This window comes from Lepidothrix coronata, unplaced genomic scaffold, assembly GCF_001604755.1.
Source record: "Lepidothrix coronata isolate B3197 unplaced genomic scaffold, Lepidothrix_coronata-1.0 Scaffold37, whole genome shotgun sequence".
Classification (NCBI taxonomy): Eukaryota; Metazoa; Chordata; class Aves; order Passeriformes; family Pipridae; genus Lepidothrix; species Lepidothrix coronata.
The window spans coordinates 6335069-6348641 of NW_016690217.1; positions in this window are offsets into that span (position 1 = coordinate 6335069).

The following is a 13573-nucleotide window of genomic DNA, read 5'->3' on the forward strand; positions in this document are numbered from 1 at the left end:
GGAGAAATCCCGGTTTTTCGTTTCGTAACCAAAAACTAAGATGTATTTGGACTATTAGGGCAGGGCAGCTTCCTTAAAAAGATTATTTGAAATACAAAGGCATTCATTTAGGACTCGCGATGCCACGAGAAAAGGACCTTGCTGTAGATTAGCAGCCTGTCCTGGTATTTGGAGAACAAGAGTGACAAGTTATTGGAAGTTCTCAAGGAATCATTTATATTTCACACTCCAGCAGGCAGCTGATTTGAGATTGTCTGTTAGCATAACAAAGGCTCTGAGCCTGTGAACTTCAGAAACCTTTCGACCTCTTAGCTGCTGGCATGAATAGCCCGCAGCCCTGACTATAGAGATCTCCCAAAGCTCCCATGTTCGTGGCTAAATTCTTAATCAGGGTAATTTAATATAGTTTTCAATATGCCCGATGTCTTATTGGTTAAGGTATTCACGGATCTCGCCCCCTCCAGGAGGAAGAGTTCTTCTTTATTCAAGTGCGAGAGGGGCAGCTGCAGAGCCTCCGAGCTCCCCCAGCCTCCGCGTCCCCCAGCGCGGAGGACGAAGGGAGGGAGGCAACACAGGAGGCGCACACATATCCCCCCTCCCCACCCCAGCACCCCCAAACCCGACACCTCCCCCGCTTGCACTTCCTCCTCCAGAGGGTCCAGTCATCCTCATTAAACCTACACTTAAATTATTTAATCTGTTTCTATATTTATATATTTTCTCCCACCTCTCCTTTTTCTCGGTGGGCAGCATCCGCGTTACGAGCTGCAGCTCAGCCAGATCCTTCAGGGCATTTCTCGCAGAGATGGGGGGGATTTATTTCCCCTCCTGCTACTTGAGCTTTCTTTTCTTTCGCTCACTCATCCTGCAGAAAGTTGCTAGAACCAAAGTTTCTACAAAGGAAACTTACGGAATGAGACGCACCAGAGTTTTGGGGCAGGGGAAGAGTGTTTTTTGTTTGTTTGCAGCGTAACCTGATATTTGTGTTCTTGGCATACTTCAGGCTTCTGACTACAGTTTGCCAGAATTTGTAAATTATGGAGAAGAAATTTGTGTTGTTTGCAACGTGAGCTGCTCGGTCATGCAAGGATATAGCCCAGGTGCTACACAGCTTGGGGCAGCGTGGCTTTTGCCATAGTCTCTGCCTGAAGTGTGTGTGTGGAATCAATATGCCACATAAATAGCTACTGATGCACATGGAGAGCATCATGCTCTAAAATAAAATAAGCCAGGGGGATGTTTCTTTAAAATGTCTGAAATCAAGTCTGAGTCTTGTTTATATGTGAAGGTCTTGGAATATTTTTTTCTTGAAACGAAAGGACAAAACAGCATGGAGAACAACACACAACTGTGTAGATGGACAAATCAGAAACACATTTCCTGTATTTTCCGCAAGCAGAGATTTTATGTCTTTGCATTTTATTTGTATGTTTTGACTTCTACCACTGTGTCTGTGGACATAGTGACACAGCTCTTAATTCCTTTTTTTTTTTTCTTTTTGAAGCTTCATATTTGAGCTTGATTTTCTTGATAAATTGTTTATAGATTTCAGAAATTTCACTGGGTTTTTTCTTGATTAAGAACAAGTCTTAATCAAGATAAGTTTGTGTTTTTAATATTTGTCAAATATGTTTTGAATAATCAAAAATACAAATAAATAAGATAGTCACTTCACAGAATTTAAAGAAGTAAACACTAGTTTCTTTTAATTCTAAGAAGATAAAATTACAGCATTTTTTCTTCATGAGCACTTTTCATCATTAAGGCTGTTTTTAAAATTAGATTTCACCTTCATTACAATCTATGATTCATAGCTATCATTTCACATTGATATATCTGAATTTATGTTAAATTTTCTTTAATATATTAATAACTCTATAGGAGAAGATGACTTTACTTTGTACCTGTACAAAAGTATATTTTTGTATTTAAAAAAAATTCATATTCTTAATTAAAATAGTTATATTTCGACTGACAGTCGAATTAATTCCATTCTGAATGAAAATTGTGTAGGGTTTTTTGTTTGTTTGGTTGGTTGGGTTTTTTTGTTTTGATTTGGTTTTTTTCTTCCAGAAAATAAATGATAGGATTTCTGCATGTTAGCAGATATTTACATAGGTAGTTGTTTCTGAGCCGCTTCTATCTAATGCTACAGTTTGTGCCTATGGGCCTACTGTATTGGAAAAAGGATATATATTTGTGACGATCTTTGACAGGGGGACTGAATGCAGACACCAGAACAATTATATTACAATCCCATTGGGAGCACCAGCACCAAATTTAGCCAGACTGATGGGGCACTGTCTAGACGGTCCCCTTTGTGTATCAGCTGTTTTTTCCCCTGCTTTATTGTTCAGCTTGAATATATGGCTGGAACCTGCATATGGAGCCCAAACATAACCATTCCTGCAGCCATATTTTGCTGTAAAAAACAAATAAACCCCCCCAAAACCGGACGCATCCTGCAACCATGTCCTCGGTGGAATATTTACAAAACAGAAGAGTAAACAAACTCAGTTTTATACACCAACTATGTAGCTGTGTGCCCATATAGGCACACATATGCTTGCAGATAATTATTATGTAATTAAAAATGTAGAGTTATCACTTCAGATCCCACGAGAATGCATAGGAAATCCTCTCTGGGGCTCTGCTTTCTGTGAGGAGGGAGCTGGGGGTGCTTTTGGGGAGTACTGTAGACATGTAGATCAGGGTTTGTGCTCCACCTGTTCCCAAAAGTGGATAGAAAATAGATAAAACAAGCAGGTATTGTGAAGAGGCAATTAGGAGCCACCCTACATGTAAATTACAGCCTTTCATTTTTGAAAGGGCAAAGGATAAAAAGAAAGAATATTTATTAAATGCAGAGTATTTACGTTTACAGTGTAATTAGTAGTGCAGGCTGCTCAGCTTTTCACTTGCTGAAGGTTTTACTTGAGCTGGAATTAGGCCTCTGCTAAAGACAAGTAGGACCATTTTTTTTTTTTTTTGAGGAGGAAAGGCATTGTTACAGAACTTAACTTTGTCAATTAACATGCATCTTGCCACTGTTTCACAAGGGAATATTTTTTTGCCATTAATCTCTAAATGTCACCTTAGCCAGAAACAGCCATGGATAGCTAAAAAGAAGTAAAAAACAAACAATCCAACCCTGTCAAGATACTGCGATGAAGAAGTTTTAGAAACTGTCTGGGAAAAATTTGTGGATGTTCTATGCCTGTATCTTTATTATATGAAAATGGCACTCTGTGGGTAGGTACTCCCTGGGATGACTTTGTTTCACATTGGCAAGATGCCTGCTGCCTGTCAGGCTGGGCCATAATGGCTTATTTTTTCACTCATCTTCCCTGTGTGTGCCCACTTTTTTATTGTTTTTGTTTTAATTTGAAACTCACTGGGTAAATCATTGGACTATTTTTTATATTTTTTCTAATCAGGATTGCACCAAGACATTGATAATAATGGGCTTCTTGATAACATGTTAATTGCAAATTTCCCTCTCTTCCTGCCAGGGATATCTTTGCTGTGTCCTTCTGCACTGCTCTAGACCTCCTGCTTTTGGAGTGGACCCATCAGTTGCAGATGTGCTAATTGGAAACACTCTTATTTAAATTGATATTCCTACTTCTGAAGCATGCCGGGAAGTCAAGTGTGATGGATTTACAATCAGGGATTGTGTGCTTCTCTGTTGAGCATCCTGTGCAGTGGGGAGAGCCTGATAATCATCAGTGTTGCACACACACAAGTCACACATGGAATCACTCTGTTCTTTCTTGACCTGGCATAAGGTGGAGGGAAGGGGTAGAAATCTTCACAGCAGCATCTATTGTCCCTGGGATGAAAGCCATTTGCCACAGGAGCTTTCTCACACTGTGTGTTTGCAGATGCCCCTGCACAAGGCAGTTTTGACAAGGGCCTGGCAGGACTCAGGAGCTGAATGAGATGGCTAGGAAGCAGGTGTATGGAAAGGGTGACAATTCTCACTAAATAAATATCTGTGAAGGGAAGGGGAGTGCTGATAAGATCTGATAGAGAAGTAAAGCTTTGATTTTAATTTTGCAAATGGAACACAATCAGATTAAAAATAATCATGGTAATTGAAATTAACCTCTGAGACTTTTGGTAGACCCTCATAACCACCAACCTATTATCTCCTCTTACAATCGCTGTGACATTCTGAGAGCAGTTAGGCTTCCTATAAGGCACACAAATGCATCTCTGCTGCTTCCTCTTCTTCTCTCCTTTGCTTTCCACTCCCCTCACCTGTCTGGAAAGATGATGTTTCTGAAGTTGCAAAATATAAGAAAACACCTACATTTCAGCTCTGTGTGCTGTTCTTGACCTGTGAATAAACATCTTTTCTAGTTTTCCAAGGCATAATACCCCATCTCTCCCTTCTCCCTCAGAGTGTCTCATAATGTCTCCTGCTGCAGGAAAATAAGATTCTGATCTCAAAAAAGAAGTACAAAATACAAGGTTTTTTCCAGGTTTTGGTGAACATGCCAGGTTACACAGGCCTGCAGAGTGATTTACTGCTGCTTACTCTTGGCATATCAGGCAAGTTAAATGGTTGTGGAATTATGATTGCAATTACAGAGCTTGGTGGCTGGGAGAAACAAAAGAGCCAGTTCAGGGTGACAGATAGCCATCACAGCAGGTACCAGAATGGGCACTGCTGTGCACAGACACATCCTGATGAAGTGTTCACAGAAGAAAATGACTTTGGGGCACAGCTGCTGCTGGCAGTAGGGGCATGAGGAGCCTGATGCTTGGTACATGTAGTTAGTGATCAGCTTTGTCTAGGTATAGGTTAAATTCAACTGGCCCATAAGAAAAAAAATAATACTTGTGGCTTGATAACACTGCACCAGTCACAGCTTGAGATGCAGTTTGGCTGTAGTATGAAGACAAGTGGGAAAACTCATGTGCAGTATTGCCTTGTGAGTTGCACATCTTTTATACGTGAAGGACAACTGAGTGCTAAACACACATACACATACACACACAAATTCTGTTAAATTCATTCACTGAATCATGCACTATTTTACAGCAAGAGGTGTCTCTGGAGGCCACATTGTCCAGCTCTGGTTTTGGAGCAGCTTAGGTGGGTCAACCTATGTGGGGCCACATCCAGCTGAGTTCAGAGTAACTTCCAGTGTAAAAATGCTGTAGCTGACCTGGAAAACCTGATATAGAAAAAAAATAAAATAAAAATGAATAAAAATTAAAATAAAATAAAATAAAATAAAATAAAATAAAATAAAATAAAATAAAGGCCCTTTCCTGACCTGGTAGCCTCCTGCCCCATGAACCCTATCGTGCCTGCTGCATCATGGCTGCTTCAGATGAGGGTACCCATCTAGTATGGCCAGTCTTCGCGAGCAAAGATTTGGGAAAGGTCATTAACCCTTCGAGCCTGCGCAGTGGATTTTTTAGGTGAGATCCAGTGTGCGCTGAACTGAGCCCACCCTTTAATCCTGAGGTTCATCTGCCGGGGCCAAGCAAGCTTGGACAGGGGTAGTGAGGTCCCCAGGACGTAGGTTTGTTTAGAGTGACCTTCTCTTAGATGGATTGCCTCACAGGGCTGACGAGCTCCATCTGCCCGGGGGAGTTTTCCCTGATGGGAATCGAACCTGGGTCACAGCGGTGAGAGTGCTGCATCCTAACCACTAGACCACCAGGGGCCCCCCGGGTACCCATCAGCACACAATCAAATGTCCAACTGTGGCTGTAACTAAGAAACTATAACATAGACTCCAAGAACTCAGATATCATAGCAATAAGTATAACAGAAATTGCTCAGAAAACCTACACTAGCAAGGATTGTATTAATAAAAAAGTCAGAAACCTTCCCAAGCATTAATCTGAGTTGAGAAGTGTGTGTAATGTGACCCTGTCTATATGGTGATGCTTTAACAGGACAAGGTTGAAGCTATGAGAGTAGGCATGATGCACAGCCATCGTCTTTCCCATCACCCATCAGCAGTTACCCCTCCTTTCTTCCTTTCTTCCTTTCTCCCTTTCTTCCTTTCTTCCTTTCTTCCTTTCTTCCTTTCTTCCTTTCCTTTTACTCATTTCTAAAACAATCCTTTCACATCAGCACAGCTAATATAGTTTTTATCAAGCCAGACCCCTAGACTGTTGTAATTCTATTTTTCCAATCATCCTGCTTGTTCAAGTTACAATAAAATTATTTAAATCAGTTTCTCAAAATCTTCAGTTATTTATAGATAAAATGATTTACATGTTTGTGAACTATCTGCTATGGGCACAGTATTGCTGAAAATTTGTCTTTGGGGATTATACTACCATTTAAGCTTATTTTCTTTTTTTCCACATCATGTTTAGGTCTTCTAAAGGAAATAACTTATTCTCCTATCTCTCTCCTTCTCCTTAAGATAAAATACCCACTTTTGTCTACATTTATTTAAAAGAGTAATGTAGTTTATCAGTTTGACTATTTGGAACTAGAATTTAATTTGTGTTGGAGAACATATGCCAAAACAATCCTTTTTTCCCCCTGTGGTGAAAGAAATTCAGATTTTATCTATAAATCCTACACCAGACATTGATTATTTGGTCCTGAGTTGGCTTATCTCTATTAAAACTGGAGAGTTGCATAATGGTAAAGGTGGTGCAAGTAAATTAAAATTAGCTGTGGACATTTACAGCAGACTGAAATCCAAAATAACCACACCTGTTAAGTGAGACCTGAATATGGCCTATTGTTTTTACTCTCTGTGCTGAGATGAATTCAAGTTATTTCTTTTATGTGAATAGTTGGCATATCTAATATAATGGAAGACTATGAACAAATATCATGTTGTTTGACACGAGTTACAAATGAGTTGAAGGTCCTTATTTTTACCAATTTTTACCAGTCTTTTTCCAGAAGAAGGAAAATAAATGCTTTCTTAGTTTGGTTGGTTTATACTCTATGTGAAAAATTTGTCTGCCTATTAGCTGAGGAATATTCTGTTTTAGGTAGACATCAAAGATTTTCCTAGGCTATTCTTGTTTACAAAAAACATTGGCCACTGCACCAACTGTGGATTGCATCACCTGTTTGTAGAATTTCAGCTGTGCAAAGAGATATTTCCCCTTCATACCTGTGATTGTGTTAAATTCTGGTTAATTTTGTATATAAAGCTAGTATATTAAGATTAGTGATGGGTATTTAAATATGCGTGCTCTAAAATGAAAAAGAAAATAGAATTACAATGAATTTCTCACAAGGAATTTTGATTTTCAGTTTCCTGGTTATGATGAATGTGATACCTAGTAGCATTCTGACTTTATAGAATCCAAAGACACATTTTACAGCTGCCAAAAAATTAAAAAATGTGGTTTAGCCTTTATTTTTTTTGTAACTGTTGTTTTGTGGTTATCTTGGAAACCAGTTAAAAAAAGAAAGATATTTTCTGTTATGCATTCTGCTCCGTTGAATTTAATCCATTTTAAAAAGAGGCTACAAAAGGCCAATTCTTATGCCTTTTAAAAAAGGGCAACTAACCAAAAGGAGAAAACAACTAGACTACGAGAAAGGAGGTAATAAACCTGAATTGGTAGAGAGATGAACACTTTATTGATGATTTTTCTGTGTAAGACAGTGGCTGTGGGAGCCTATGTGGGACTCTGAAGGAGGAACATGGGTGGAAGGAGCAGAGATGAATTCACTTCTTAGAGCTGCCTTGGTTGGTACCTTCTGGTAAAATTTTTTGACTCCTTATGAGAAGAAGCTTTTACCTTTCTTTTTACCTTTTTTTTTTTTAAAAAAAGAAACAATGCCTTCTATTTTTATTATCTACCGTGCAGTAGGAGGAATGTATAGACAGATCCTCAGAATTGGTTTGTTAGTTTGTTTGTCCTCTAATAAGAAATAATCAATACTCAAACATTTGAGCTGCTAATTCATTAGACTGCAGTTTGATCTTCTTTCTTCACATAATCTGAGGAAAAGAAGTGACTAATAAATTATGTTAATCCTAGAGAGACAGAAGCTAATTTAGAATACAAGATGCATAGCTTTGCATTCATATGTTTTTACAATACTGTGAAGATTTACTTTAATAGGTGAGGACTCCAACTCAGGAGAGTATCTCTGTTTCAAGATGGATATTTGAGGACTTGCTTAAGTTTGAGAAAAGTGCTTAAGCACCTGGAGATTCAGTGGTGCTAAACAGATGCCAAAGATAAAGCCCATGAGAAGGACATTCATGTCCTGACTTTGCACAGCTTGACCATCACATGATGAGATTTGCCATTCCTGACGCCAAAACTGTTAGCCACACTGCCTCGATTTTTGCAACAGTGTGGGGCATTTCAGCCAGAACATAGTTGGGGTATATATCTAACTATCAGTTAAAAATAGTCCTCATTGGTAGGGAAATCCCTTTCTTTCAATCTTCGCAGTTTCATTTGAGATACAGGAATTAACACATAAACAGGTAAAATACATTTCTAAAAACCCTTAAAAAATAAGTTGCACTTAAAAAATAAGACACAAGATATGTCTCTTTGATCACCTAACCTTTTTGCTAACTATAGATCCTTCTCTTCCAGGACTTGATAAAAAAATCTCAAAACTTCACCACTTCAAAATGAAGAAATTCCCCCTTTCCCACAGGTGTGAGTGATATCTGCACATGGACAAGAAACAAAGAAATTTCCTCTGGCTTGCAATTTTTTCACATATCCAAAGATATAATGATTTTAGTAACTGCCACCTTAACTGACAATAAAAGTAGGAGTTTTATATCTGTGTAAAAGGGATTTCCCTAAAGGGATCCACAATGTTCTTCTAGCCTCTAAAAGGCCCATGGTAATACTTTCCAGGCAACATATATTCACAGCCAGAAAAGCTCTGTTTGGTATTTTTATCTTTCTAAGCCTACTGTATTTTGGCTGCTAATTATTTAGGGATCTTGGCTGTAAAGGCAGAGGCAGAAAAAAACTGTCTCTGTGAAATAATTTAACACTGTTGTAAACTCCAATACGGTGTTGGTTTTTTTTTTAATATGTACATATTGCTTACCCAGAATGTAGGATGCAGAGGTATAGTATAAACATTTTACTGATGCTCATCTGCAGGGTATTGGCTTATCATAGAGAAGTCAATTGTGTGTAACGTGGCCAGTCATTTTTACATGGATAAATGAGTATTTGAGGCTGCATCATATATCCTGTGTATTTCAGAAAATATGTAGGGCCTTCTCTCAGTTGCTTTTATCCAAGCAATATTTTCTGCTAGTAAATATTAAAAAGGAGATATTCCTTCCTGTCCCTTGACTTTCTTCAGCTAGTTTTCACTCACCAATTTTCATAGCCTCTTATGAGATCCTCTCAGTTTCTCCTTTCAAATCTGTTTGCCTTTCCTCATCAAGTTTCTTTCAATTCTTTTCCTTCCTCTTCAGAGCAGGGGTAGTAAAAGGCTGAGATCACAGCCTGCAGCATGCAACCCTGAGCTCCAGGCTGAAGGGCATTGAATTCTGGCAACTTGCAGCTCTGTATGGCTTTCCAAAGCCATCATGTCACACCTTAAACAAAATTTCAGTTCAGAGCCTATCGTAAAGCATAAATTTAAAAATTCAGGAATTGCAAAACTATGTGAGAGCAAATAATTGTAAAAAAAGACCTCATACATATATTAGGGTTGACCTCAAAATAACATTCACGAATTTTAATACAAAAGCAGAGTTGACTGAGATGAGAGTGAACTTTATCTTCTTTTCTCTATTGGAGAAGTGTTTGTGGTTTTTGAGGAAATACAATTGTTTGCCTTTTTTTTTTTTTTTAGCATTTGCCTCAATATTTAGGTGTCCAAATAGATACTGAAGTATTTTGTTTAGAAAATTACTGTTGAAGCTCAACAGACACTGAGACAACAAGAAACCACTGCAATTTTCTAGCCTTTACGAGTTTGCATACATTAAATCAGATATGTTTTTACATCTATTTGGGGAGTGGAAGGCATCCTTCCATTTCAAGAAGGACCCCACTGAAGTTCAATAATTTGCACACAAGGAGAGGATGCCCAAATATGGTTGCGCAGCATGACGCCCTCAGAGAAGCTGAATGCCAGGAGTGTTTGTCCTTGCACCCATCCCATGTGTGCCACCCCACACCAGTCCTTTGGGATGCTGCGCAGGCTCAGGGCCAAGCACCATCTCTTGGGATCTGCCAGGTGCTGGCAGTTCAGCAATGTTGTGGCACCAGAATGCTCTGCCCTGTGCAGAGCCCTGAGTGCCTCCTGAAGAGGGAGGGGGAGCATCTCTGTCACCCCCATGGATGGGGGACATGCTGTGCAGGTTACTGTCTACCTTTCCTGCCACCTCTCTGCCCATATTGCTGGGACAGCTGGAACTCTCCTAGGGACAAGTGTGAGGGTACTGTAAGAACTGCAGGTGCAAAGATTTGACACAGATTGTCTGGATGGGGATGTGTTCCCAGTTCTCCTGTGACAGCTCTTTGCCACTGTTGTCTTCTCCTTGAGATAGATCTTGTTTTCTGCTGTCTTCCTGTTGGGACAGATTTTGGTCTCTGTCTCCTCATGCTTCTGTGCCCGCACTGCTCATTGATGATATTTCTGGGTTCTAATCTTCTTCTTGGCCCTCTCTTTGCAAGGACTCTCTGCCTTTGATGGTATGAACAGCTCCTCTCAACTTAGTGATGTCAGCAAACTTAGTATACCTTTGAACCTCCTATCCAAGTCCTTCATGAAGACACTGAAGAGTGCTGGCCCTAAGACAGAGCCCTGCAGAACCACTTGGTGACTGGTCACCAGCCTGATGTGACCACATTCACTACAATCCTTTGCACCTGATCTGTGAGCCAGTTGCTCACCCATCACATGATGTGTTTATCCAGCTGTGTGCTGGACATTTTGTCCAGAAGAATACTAGGAGAGACTGCATCAAAAGCTTTACTGAGATCAAAAAAGATTTCATCTCCTGGCTCCCCTTGGTCAGCTGGATGGACTTTTAATTTCCTTATCTTAAAAGGAAATTAAAATTGTCAGGCAGGATTTTCCCCTCATGAACCTGTGATGGCTGTGACCAGTGCCTGCATTGGCTTTCAGGTTCTTTTCAGTAACTTCCAGAATAATCTCCATAATTTTACCAGCTGTTGCAGGGAGACTGGCAGGCCTTTTGAGTCCAGGATCATCCTTCTTGCCCTTCTTGAAGACTAGGACAATATTTTCCAGCTTCCAGTCAGCTAAGACCTCTCCAGATTACCAAGACTCTTAAAAAATCCTTGAGAATGATTCCATGGCCTCTCTTCCCAAGGAGCTATATCATAGCCAAATCTTTTCTGTATATTTCTTTTTTAGGTTTATCTGTGTACTTCAATAAGCTCTAATTTCAAGTGTGTGATAATAACAGATTCTGCACATTGTAATCCACCTTTCTTCAAAAACATGTAGTTTGCTTATTAACAGACAGTCCATTCCATCAGAGTGGTAATTCAGCAACTATTCAAGGAGGTGGCTGGTTAAAACTGGACTTGATTATAAGCTAAAGAAAATATACTGAAAAAACATGCTTCATGTCTGTCACTGATAGGTACAGTTCTTCCTCTCTTTTTGCAGGCCATTTAATGGTTCAGTAGAAAAATCAGTGTACAATGTCTTCCCTCAGCACCCTTTTTGCTCCACTTGCTCTTACACAGTCCTGGACACCAGTTGAGCCTTTCCACCTTCCCCATCATCTCCTGTCTGACAGCGAAGCCAGCTCACAAAGTTTCACCTCGAGGCTCACCATCCTCTTGATTACTCTGATACAGCTGTTCATAGGGTTGGACCGTGCACCAGACCTGTGAAATTACTCAAATAAACATACCCTTCATTTTTTAAAAGTTATTCTAAAGGGCATTTTTTTAGTCAAAATCTGCTAAAATAAAAAACTAATTCCCAAATGATATTTTTTTTAACTCCAAGCTGTTCCTCCTTGCTCAATCCCTCTTCTCCCAGCCTCCCATGGGGCCAAAAGACAAAGAGGGCGTTTATAGCCGAATAGCATCTTCACTTGCTTACCCACTCTAAATTTCATTGCTCCATTTCTTTCCTACATTAATAAATGGGACAATTAAAAGAAAAAAAAAACAAATAATAATAATTTTTTTAAAAAACTACAGAAGGCCAAAAGCCTGTGGGTGAGATCTAAAACATCAGCCACATTAGTTCCAGTTTGTTAGTTCTTGCTTGCCCCAAATGTGCTTTCTCTGAGCACATGTATGGGGGTACAGCATCATATCACACCTGGACATCACACCATGCCTGGACCTGGCCCCTGTGGCTGAGACATCTCCCACAGCAGCCCCCCATCCCTTCCAGGAGAGACTTGTACTGGATGGAAAAGTCAAGATAACATCCTTGCCAGTGCTGTGGTTCCTATAAATGAAAATTAGTATGAGTTTTCTGTGACGCTGTGGGTAGATGTGTGTCTCCTATTGTGAATAGGAGTGTTTCAGCACAGACATGTAATGGATGTCTAGCTGTCTGTAACTCTGTCTCCATGTCTTTTGATTTCTCTCTTTCTCTGGTGGAGTGTAATTTCACCGCTCTACTTACACTGTTACAGTCTCAATTTTATGTCTGTTTTCTAAAAGTGCTTGAATTAGCTATTTGACATTTCCTTGTGCTAATGCGCTCTCATCTAGAGAGAATACTGTTTTGGAGGAGATATTAATATTGTTGGGAATAGGAGAACAGAGCAAGGTTGACAGGCAAATATTGTAAACAGCAAGCAGATTTCTGCAGGGGAAGCTTTTATCTGGTGAAGGCACAAGTCATCCATGATGTCTGAGTAAAAAGGGTTGTTATTATTATTAATGGTAATTAATTGTAACATGGCTATTGGTTATTATTTTATGTTGCTGTAGGCTCCATGGAAGATGCCACATGAAGATGCAGCTATCCAAGGCACTTGTAAGCTGCAGTGGGCTTGTTTGGGATTTACAGCATTGGACCTAATGCAAATACATCCAGGAAACCAAATTTCAGCCATCTCTTCTCCGAAATTAGGGACTTTAAGATAACTCCAGAGTTGTCCTAAAAGGAGATGCACTGCAATAGCAGGGGAAAAAAAAAGGATAGTGTGAAAACAGCAAATGATGCTGCAGGATTCTTTTCTAGCTGTGCTCCTACCTCTCCCTTTTCTAGGTGATGTCATGTCCTGTGGAACATTTTGCTTTAAATTAGCTTGTGAAACCTGCAGAGGTAGGAAACCTTCCCAGTTTGTGCGTATCCCATCAGGGAGTGCCCTTCCTTCTAACACCCCCAAGCACAAAGCATCATTCAGACAGACTTTCCTCTGTGTAGGACTGTGTCCAATTCTGCAGGATACTTTTATTCAAAATTTTTTTAATTCCCAGGCAGGGGATTTTACTGATTGAAAAAGTTTAATTATGAGGATGGATCACAATTAGCAGATGTGCAATACACTCAGAAGTCACAATTGCCGTTGTGTATAGAATAGGAGTGGTATGTTTTTGTACAATTTTAATTATTTTGGAAACATTTATAACTGAGCTAATTTCTTTTGAGCTCCATCTCATGTTCCCGGAACAAAACAGA